The sequence below is a fragment of the Miniopterus natalensis genome, chromosome X (assembly GCF_054644295.1).
Source record: "Miniopterus natalensis isolate mMinNat1 chromosome X, mMinNat1.hap1, whole genome shotgun sequence".
NCBI lineage: Eukaryota > Metazoa > Chordata > Mammalia > Chiroptera > Miniopteridae > Miniopterus > Miniopterus natalensis.
Genome location: NC_142103.1, coordinates 66,848,146 through 66,859,120, shown reverse-complemented (window position 1 = coordinate 66,859,120; position 10,975 = coordinate 66,848,146). Strand labels below are relative to the sequence as shown.

Below are 10,975 nucleotides of genomic sequence, written 5' to 3'. Positions count from 1 at the left end.
ATCCCACTTCTAAGACTATATCTTAAGAAGCCTGAAACACCAGTCAGAATGAATATATGCATTCCTATGTTTGTAGCAAAGATGGTTATTTTTATGTGTCCTTTCAGCTCAGTGACTCTGAGTCTAAGGATCTCTGTCTCTCTCTCTCTACTCAAAACATTGAGTATGCTTTTTAAGATATATGGAGTTGGAGAAAAGCACATGTGCCTCACTGGATGGGAATAGAGTGTAAGGATTTTTTTGGAGGGAATGACCCAACACAATAGTAGACCAGGAATGGAATCTACAACATTTCTGTGTATGGGGCACAGGACAACACTCCATCCTACCGAGCCACACTGGCCAAGGCATACATTTTGATTCTCTAACTAAATGGGCTGGAAAATATAGTATAAGGTGTTTTATTATGAAAACTTTAATGCTAATCATTATATGTAGGTGGAAGCTAAATCTTTGATAGGAGCAGATTTTTACACTTATGCTCATATTCATATTACCCCTGAAACACTCAAAATAGAAGGTCTGTGAAGTGTGATTTGGGATGCAGTTTGGGTACTCACCTTTGGAGAACCTTTGAAATTTGGTAATCTATATATTCATTCTTTAAGGATCAATTCCTCTTTCATCCGGGATTTTCCTATTTTAGAGCTTAGATTATTAGGTCCAAAAGGATCTTTCAAGATCATCTACATATATCACTCTTCATTTTTCCATTGAGATAATGAGAGCCAAATTGAAGAAATGACTTGAAGGTAACAGCAGAGTGATTTTCAGAGGCAGAACTCAAGCCTAAGCTCCTTTGTTTTGTTCTTAGCCTAGGTCTTTTACCACCCTCTGTTGCATTGTTATACTTTGCTGGGGTTTTATTTTTTACCCTAATGAGAATATAATTACTTTATACTTTGAGTTAATTAATCTCCTTCTCTCTTCCTTCTCTTCCCTTTTTCACAAACTCACATGTAGGCTCACACACTTATGTACATATATTCCCATCAGGGGTTTTTGAAAGGAAAGCATTGTGGTTCTGCTGCTTTTCTGCTTTGCCTGAAGGGAAGCTCCAGCTGACAGTTCTGAATTGGGTTCATACTTCTACTTGGTTGGGGGTGGGGGTGGCCATTGGGTTATTTGGGGATCAATGTTACTGAACTATTTCTTCTTAGCTGGGTGGGAATGACAACCTTTGATGTACAATTTTTAAAAACTCATTTTTGTCCTCAGAGATGGAATTGGATAGGATTGCCAAACCTTTATTTGGAGCCTGGGCTAACAAAGCAAGTCCCTAGGGATGTAAGGGATACAGACCACTTCTCTCTGTCTTGGAGGAGCTAGTAAGCATCACCCATCCATCAGCTATGGTAATCCATACTTCCTTTACGCTCCTATTCGCTTTTACCCTTCTGCTCTCTTTCTCTTCTCCTTGCTTCCTTTGCTCCTCCCCTTCTGTTTGAGCTTCCCTCGATTTCTCTGCTGGATACCTTAAAGAATAAAGCACTACTTTAGTCTTTCCTAAAACAACCACAGATGCAAAGCCTTGCAGCTCTGTATTCAGAGCCCCAGCACAGCAGGGTGCTCAGCACCAGTCAGTGGTGAATCCGAAGCCAGCAAAGGGGGAGGGGAGGAGAGAAGAAAGAAAGGAAGGAAGGAAGGAAGGGAGACAAAGAGAGAGAAGGGGGAAAGAGGGGGAGGGAGGGTGAGAGAGAGAAAGGGGGGTGGAGGAGAGAGGAAGGGAGAGGGAGGGAGGGTGAGGAGATCGTGAGCACCGCAAGCCAGCCGGCAAACCAGAGACAGAAGAGAGAGGGACCAGGATAGAGACCCCGAGAAAGAGAAGAGGAAGCCGAGCTCTGTGAGGGCTCAACCTCCAACTTGTTTCAATTCATTCATCCTTTTCTTCTGTCCACTTCGGGGAAGTGACTGTGGCGCTTGGTAAGAAACCTAGATGTCCCTCTTTCCCCCTCCCCCCATTTCAGTTCTCCTTTAGCGATAGCATCTCTCGCGTACTGAGTCTCCTTGGGTTGGCCGGAAGGCAAGACAGGCTCTGCAGCCGTGATGCTATCCTGTGATGCTATCCCAGTGGGGGTAGGGGAAGCAGAGTCCGCATCTGGGCAGGAAGGCAGTGGAGTAAAACCTGATTTCAAGAGGTGTTTGCGATGTGGTGTATGGGCGATTTGCTTCATTGTCAGTGAATTGTTTTGTTCCTTTTTGGAAGCAGGTCAGCATTGACCTTGCAAATTGCTTGGGGGGAGGGGGCAGCAGCTGCTGCAGAAGGCCACCAAGTGGCCCCTAGCCAGAGCAGACAGCACTGTCATGAACCCCCAGACAGCCCTAGGCACTAGGATCCGGTAAGGGCTGGGACTTCCTTTCTCCTTTAACTCTTTCTCTGCAGCTGCTTCTCCTTGCTGGAAATGAGAAACAAGGAGAATACCATGCAGTCCTTTTCCCCATCTCCCTATTACCTTCCCCAGATGCAAGTGTGTAGAAAGTTGTAAATAACTGCTTCCTTTAAAAGCAGATGAGACCTCCCCCATTCCTTTAAGAGGCTCATTGTGGGGTTGGGCCTAAGCTCCTTCACAAACTTGGGAGGCTTCTCTTGCTTCAGTGTGGGAAACCCCATTGCCTGCCCAATCCCTATTCCAGGTACTTGAGCTGAGAGGCTAGGCCAGAGAGTCAGATACCTTACCCCATCCCACTAGCAAGCATGGAATTTGGTCCAGCTGTGTCCTTTGAAGGGAAGAAACTCCTGATGGTTTGTCTGGAACTGGCTCCTAGTTTGTTGCTCCTCTGACTGTGGCTTAGGGTGGCATAGGCAGGGGACTGGGGGAGGGGTGGCTGTTGGATTTAGAGAGACAAGGTGAGGAGCCGGGATTCCTGTTGTGAATGGTAGGTTCTGGATCTCTGGAGTTATGCAAGGACTGGCTGAAGCTCTTGTAGTATAGCCTCTCTGAACTGGTAGAAGGGACTTGGTTGCTTGACGGGGCTTTTTTGAGTTAGCAACACTAAAATGTCCATGATAGTAGTTATAACATCAACACTACTAATTACTAATATTTCTGACTACTTAGTAAGTTTTGGATCTTGGAATGAGGGTTTATTGTGTATTATTCTTACATCAACCCTATGAAGAAAATACTATTATTATTTTTGATATACTGATGAGGAAACTGAGGCACAGAAAGGCTAAGTAACTTGTCCAAGATTACACAGTAATTAAATATCCCAATTGGGAATTAAAACACAACCAACCTGGTTCCAGAATGCATAGTCTAGAGTCCAGGGCTCGGGAACCTTTTTTCTGCCAATGGCCATTTGGATATTTTTAATATCATTCACAGGCCATACAAAATTATCAACTTCAAAATTAGCTACGAAAAAAGCTCCTAGATTTATTGAATTTTGAGTTCTACCTGCAGCTACCTTGGCAGGGCCAGACTAAATGATATGGCCTGAACATTCCCCACCCCTGCTCTAGACCATTCAGGGCTACTGCCACCTTTGGGATAATTTTGCACCTTTCTCTGTTAGGCAAATGTAGGTACAGTAGGAAGGCTGCTGTTTGCAAAGACATTTTGGGGGGCTGAAATAGTACCCCAGTCTTTGTGTAGCATAAGAGGAACTTAGATTGGGGCATAGTGACTGGCCATTGAGGAGTCAAGCCTCACCTGGGTTTCCTGTAGAGGCTTTCCTTGGCCAGCTTGTTTTCCTTTTAAAAGGGTGCCTGGAAAGACTTCCCTTTGCCACTGTCATAACCTCATCTATCTCACATTGAGCAAAAAACTATTCCTTTTAAGACCAGTTCTTGCTCTTATTTCTGAGAGTTTAGGGTCACTCTGTCCTGAAAATTTTAGAATACTAAAACCTTGGAACTGGAATGACCCCTAAAGATCATTAAGCTTAATTTCTCCACCCAGGTCTTTAATTTGCTCTAAGCATTCAATTTGTTCACTCATTTCTATTTGAACTTCCTTGCAGTGACAGAGAGCTCATTAGATGGCTCTTTCTGTTTTTGAGCAACTCTAATGATCAGAAAATTATCTCTGTTAATAAGCCAAGCTCTGTTTCCCCATAACATTTATTCATTGGTTCTTTGGGACTATCTCAAACAAATTTGCTTCTTCTTAATAATAGCTCTTCAGATAGTTGAAGACAGCAATCATACCTCTCCCTTCAAGTGTCAGATCTGACGATACCACAAGTAAAGCGTCATCATTTACCTCATTTACATCATTTTGGAGACTAGGCTTTTATTAATATGGTCTAGTATTCCATTCTCTTGTTTGTCAGCCAAAAACTGAACATACTGAGCTTTCTAAAGCAGCATTGATAGTGTGTGTTCTCTTCCTTGGAAAAGCTTGCTATCTGATATTAAGTAGACTGATGGGAACAAAGAATCTCTCTTTTCTTTTCCTAAAGACCAGGAATCAGTTGGTGCTAGTCCTTCTGAAGGCCCAGAATATCCATCTAACAGTCAGACAGTAAGCATGTGGGAAAATTTGAGAAGCAGGGGTTAAAAGTAATTATAATAAAGAAGACAGTTAAATAGTGGTGATTCAGGGTTCACACAGTATATGGAAGTAGAATAAATCATTTCTGAGATACTTTCTGATAAAACAATGACATCACTGAGGTATGGTACAGAGTAGGACTGGGTAGAATAGGAGTGAGCATGCAGTATGCTAGAGTGGAAAACTGACTTCATTGTTGGGAAACTTGAATTATATTCCTAACTCTGCTAATTTGCCAGTTACCTTAGACACATAACTTTCTCTGGATCTCAGTTTTTTCATCTATAAAATGATGAGGTGGATGTTATCACCTCTGCAGTTTTTTTTATCTGAAGTAAATGATAAAATCTCAAGGTTCTAAGGGGCTTTAGAAATCATCTAGGCCAGTGCTTCTCTAAGTTTAATGTGCAAAAGAATCCCCTGGGGATCTTGTTAAAATGCTAATTATGATTCAGAGGATCTGGGGTGGCACCTGAGATTTGGCATTATAACAAACTGCCAGGTAATCTTGAACTTGCTGTTCCAGTGCTTTGCAAACTATCTTGGTGAAGGACCAATTTTTTCAAATATTCCATTCTACTTTAGTAAAACACATTATGAATTACTAAAAAATTAAAGAAAAAGCATAAAAATACATAAGCTCATAGTTTTATTATTACCTTCAACAGAAAAATTACTTTCCAAATTGCTGTAACACATTGTAACTCTTTGTTCTCAATTTCTTCACTTAAGTCACTGCTGCCTGGTAACAAATGTTCACAGGCAAGTACTGCTGTGTGGACCACACTTGGACAAGCATGGATATAGGGTACTTGCCTATCTAATTTAACAGGCCCAGATTGGGCCCAGTTACAATTTCTGAATCACCTCTTCCAGATGATCTCTCACCCTTTGGGGTTGTGACTGTCGTAAAAGTTTTTTTAAGCATATATAAATTCTACTCTTAGAATAAATATTCCAATCAAGTAGGGGGCTGTATCAGTCCAGTTTATTGTACTATCAGCCACAAGCCTAGTGTATGGCATAGAGTAGGTACTTAATAAATGTTTGTTAAGTGACTGAATAAACCACTTGCTGTTAATTATGTCTTCTGGGGTCATACTGTTATCAAAGAAAGATAATTTTGGTTTCCTTCCTGCATTTGAGAGGCAGTCTTTATACTATTTTATAAATTTCTTATGGTGAATAGAAGGTCAGCTTACCTGTCCCAGAGAGCTACCTGGCATCCCAATTTTACTTTGAAGGAATCATAGAAAGCCAGGCAAAGATTTTGTACACTCTAAGTTCCAAGTCTTTACCTTTAACTCAGTCATCAATTCAGTCATTCAACAGCTATTTATTCAATGCTGTGGTTAGACCATGCAGGTAATATAAAGGTGAGCAAAATAGAAACACACCCTCCTTGCTTACTTGGAGCTTATGGTTTGATGGGGAAGACGCAATAAATCAGACTATCACACTACCGTGTTATTTCAGCATAGATACATGCTATGAAGGAAAAACTATGGGGAGTGGGTGGCTATAAAGGCATATAATAGAGGAAACTGACCTTAGCTTTAGATTTAAGAAAATCTTCCTTGAAGAAGTGATACTAAGACTGAGTAGAAACATGAGGATGGTATGGGGAGTGATGGAGGGGGTAGAATAGTTTTCTAGATGAGGGAAAGAGCATGCAGGAGCTACCTGAGATGAGAGAAGCATAATGAATTTGAGAAATTGAACAAAAGATGGAATGGCTGGAGTGGGCCATTGTAAGGATTTTGGTCTTTATTCCAGAAACAGAGACTGATTAAAGGCTTTTAACCAGGGCTACTGATATGGCCTAACCTGAATCCATTTGGTATGTTTCTAAGTGCATACTATGAACCAAAGGCAATGCAGGAGATACAGGCTGATTTAGGAATAGCCTCTGCTCTCCAAGATGACAGAGTTAAGGAAGAGAAAGAAGAAATATACGAACAACTATAATACTCTAAGAACGAGACCCAGAGCCATAAAAGAGAAACAAAGTGCTTGCAGCCAAGGAGACCAAAGACAGTTCCTGAAAGTCACTTTGGACTGGGCTTAGAAGATTAAATAAATTTTTAACATGCAGAGTTTGGGAGATGGGAAAATTGTTCTACGCAGAGGCCAGAAAAGCAGAGGGCATGCATTGGGACCAGTGAGGAGCTCAGCTGTGTTGGAGTAAAGTGTATGCTGAAAGTATGTGAAAAATACTTTCACATAGGTTGAGAGTTTGACTGTAATAAGATAGAATGTTAACTTGGAAAATTAGGATTTTGCTCTGTGTACTTGTAGAGAAACAACTCCCTCATTTTATGGATGAGCAAACTGATCCTGAGAGGGGGAGTGACTTGATTTGACTGAGGCCACACAGGTAGTACTATTGCTATAGTTCATCAAGAGGTACTCTGTACAGTTGAAAAAAACATGGAATTAGAACTCTGGAAAGAAGTCAGCTGGAGAGAGTGATTTGAGAGTCATTGATAAAGAGATAGTACTTGAAGTAGAAAGACGGGATCCAAGGATATGGGAAAACAAAGATGTGCTTGTGTGAAGGCTACAAAGGAAAGGTGACACATATGGAAGAAAAATTAGGAGAGTACAGTATTGTGAAAGAACCAAGAGAAGAGAGGCCTTATGCATTGGTTGGACAAATATTTTCAAATACACCCCATTTACTAAGCATGGAGAATATAATGGTGAGCAAAATAGACATGGTTGTTGCCACCTTGGGGCTCATGGTTTAGATGGCAAGATAGATGTTCTACAAATGATTGAACTATATAGTTATGTTGGGGGCAGAGATGTTGAACATGTTCTGTTGACTGTGATTGTGAAAGGGGGAGGGCACCTAATAGGAATTGGACCATAGTTGTTTAATGATTATTCACCTTACTAACTGTAGATAAGAAGTTTCCCTACAGACCCTGGGAAATGAGAATGTGGTGCAAGAAGGAAAACAGAGCTGTCAAAAGATAAGAGACACCTTGGGTCCTGGATGGATCCATTGCTCAGGAAAGGAAATGCATTTTGAGAACAAAGGACAGGATGCGCTTTGATTTGGTTGCTGTGCCTGGAGCCTCACCTCCCTCTGGGAGTTTGCCTCAGGAATGCTGACCATTCTTAGGTCCCAGGAACCAGTGGATCTGGGTTGTAACACCATTGAAAATGAACTACATAAGGACCACAGACCCTGTAGCCATTCTCTCCTGACTTCCCCCTTGCATGCAACCTTTCTTCCTGTCCTTATATAGTCAGCCAGATAGTAAGGGGAAAGCAGAGAAGATTTTATGTGGACAAATCCTGCTGTTCTTTTTCCTATACTGCTGGCATTATTGGAATAAACACTCATATAAGATTTAACCCTGTCTCTGCTTAATTGGCTCAAGTGGTGACAGGCAGCCCAGACCCATTGTGTCTGGTTTCAGTGATACATTTTGATTACTGTGTAGAGGAAAACATACTGCTTTAAGAAGAAAGATGTGGTCACCATTATTAGACTTTTCAGCAGAGTTGAGTACTGATAAATGACACTCCTCCCTACTAGTAGTCCTCTCTACTCTGATGCTCACAGTGCTTACTAACAGTTAATATTGGATGATGCAGATGTTTGGCAGATGATACTGCTGTAAGGAAAAGTGAAGTTCCCTCCAGCCACATGCCCACTGGAGCACAGGCTTACTTGAAAACAAGGTATATATCATGTTGCTTAACTGAAACTCGCAATGAGCCAGTCCTCTTCTCAGATTCCCTGACTCCTTATTTAACAAGTTAAGAGAAAGAGGCACTTGATAAGAAAAAATGAATAATTAAATATTAAAAATCTCTTTTAAAATGGGATTTCAGATACCCCAGTGTAGATTCTAGTTCTGTCCTGGATGCTGACTTAGTTCTTGTGACAAATCATTTATCTTATTTGAGCCTCAGTTTCTATAACTGTAAAATGAGGAGGTTTGGACTAGACCTAGATGATTTGTAAAGACTCTCCCAGCTGTAAGGTTCTATAGTTTATGCTCTGCTCTATACTACATTCTCATAGTCCTGTGCGGGTAGTTCAGGCTCAAACATTTAAGCAACACTAAGGATTTTATATGGAATTCATAAGATTGCTAATTTTGGTGGAAGTACTCACACGGTTTGGAAGTGACAATAGAAAGGCCCCTTCCTTGTTTCATTCCCGAGATTGCTGAAATCATGACTGTCCTGATAGTTAAGAAAAGAACTGTGTTCTAAAATCTGTAGTAAATGTGGGTATTATGTGATATTTCCACTACTGCTGGTTTGAAATAAACTAAAGGCACTGAAAAGTACCCTGTCCTGTGAAACAGAGGCAAGGTGATTATCTTATATTATGAGATGTAATGGTCAAGGTAATCTCTTCCTAAGGGAGAAGTTATATGGTAAAGGAAAATGTTGATTGATAACAGAAAATATTTTTTATACTTAAAATATGATTTTATTTTATTTTACTTTTTAATTTTTTTGTTTTATTATTGTTTAAAATATTACAGATATCCCTTTTTCTCCCCAATGACCCGTTCCACCCCGTTCCTTCCCCCTCCCCAGTCCCTCTCCCTACCATTGTCCATGCCCTTGGGTTATGTATATATGCATATAAATTCTTTGGTTACTCTCTCCCCCTCCACCCATCCACCCTCCTCCATACCTCTGACACTCATCAGTCTCATCTATATTTCCATGTCATTGAATCTATTCTGTTCATCAGTTTATTAAGTTGTTTAGATTCCACGTCTAAGTGAGATCATGTGATATTTGTTTTTCGCTGCCTGGCTTATTTCACTCAGCATAATATTCTCCAGGTCCATCCATACTGTCCCAAAGGGTACAAGATTCTTCTTCTTTACAGCTGCGTAGTATTCCATGGTGTAAATGTCCCACAGCTTTTTAATCCACTCATCTGCTGATGGGCACTTGGGCTGTTTCCAGGTCTTAGCTATTGTAGACTGTGCTGCTATGAACGTCGGGGTACATATATCCTTTCTGATGAATGTTTCAGGATTCTTAGGATACATTCCTAGGAGTGGAATCACTGGGTCAAACGGCAGCTCCATTTTTAATTTTTTGAGGAACGTCCATACTGTTTTCCATAGTGGTTGCACCAGTCTGCATTCCCACCAGCACTGTACTAGGGTTCCCCTTTCTCCACACCCTCGCCAGCACATGTTGTTTGTTGATTTGTTGATGGCAGCCATTCTGACAGGTGTGAAGTGATACCTCATTGTGGTTTTAATTTGCATCTCTCTGATGATTAGCGATGTCCAGCATTTTCTCATGTGCCTCTTGGTCATCCCTATGTCCTCTTTGGAGAAGTGTCTATTTAAGTCCTTTGCCCATTTCTTAATTGGGTTGTTTGTCTTCCTCTTGCTCAGTGCTATGAGTTCTTTGTACACTTTGGAAATTAGCCCCTTATCAGATTCATCCTTGGCAAATATGTTTTCCCAGACTGTGGGGTTCCTTTGTATTTTGAGGCTGTTTTCTTTTACTGTGCAGAAGATTTTGAGTTTGATGTAGTCCCATATGTTTATTTTTTCCTTTGTTTCTCTTGCCCTAGGAGTTGTATCAGTGAAAAGTCCACTACATGGAATGTCTGTGACTTTACTGCCTATGTTTTCTTCCAGGATTTTTATGGTTTCGTGACTTACATTTAAGTCTTTTATCCATTTTGAGTTTATTTTTGTGTATGGCGAAAGTTGATGGTCTAGTTTCATTCTTTTACATGTATCTGTCCAATTTTCCCAGCACCACTTATTGAAGAGACTGTCCTTACACCATTGGATACTCTTGCCTCCTTTGTCAAATATTAACTGACCATAATGGCATGGGTCTATTTCTGGGGTCTCTGTTGTTCCATTGATTTATATGCCTTTTGTTGTACCAATACCAGGCCATTTTGATTACAGTGGCTTTGTAATATAGTTTGAAGTCTGGTAATGTGATCCCTCCCAGTCTGTTCTTTTTTCTCAAGATGGCTGCAGCTATTCGGGGTCTTTTTTGGTTCCATATAAATTTTTGAAATGTTTGTTCTAGGTCTGTGAAATATGCTGTTGGTATTTTCATAGGAATTGCATTAAATTTATAAATTGCTTTGGGTAGTATAGACATTTTAATGATATTAATTCTCCCAATCCATGAGCATGGTATCTTCTTCCACCTGTTTAAATCTTCCTCTATTTCTTTTTTCAGTGTCACGTAGTTTTCTGAGTACAGGTCTTTTACATCCTTGGTTAAGTTTATTCCTAGGTATCTTATTTTTTTAGTTGCAATGGTAAATGGTATTGCTTTTTTAGTTTCTCTCTCTGAAAGTTCATTGTTGGTGTATAAGAATGCCATTGATTTCCGGATGTTGATTTTGTATCCAGCTACCTTGCCAAATTCCTTTATCAAATCTAGTAGTACTTTGATGGAGTCTTTAGGGTTTTCTATGTACAGTATCATGTCATCTGCAAATAATG

The 10,975-nt window shown here is 40.5% G+C and overlaps 1 protein-coding gene across 3 annotated transcripts in view; it reads left to right on the top strand.

Moving 5' to 3' along the window:
- Positions 1 to 1,764: 1,764 nt before the first annotated feature.
- The window catches only part of GABRA3 (gamma-aminobutyric acid type A receptor subunit alpha3), a 369,596-nt gene continuing 360,385 nt past the window's right edge, over positions 1,765 to 10,975 (top strand). For 2 of the 3 annotated variants that reach the window (XM_016214085.2, XM_016214084.2), the window contains exon 1: positions 1,765 to 1,923. The gene's annotated coding sequence lies outside the window, so the exon portion shown is untranslated. The remainder of the gene's footprint in view (positions 1,924 to 10,975) is intronic. The other variant, XM_016214086.2, reaches the window with a different exon arrangement.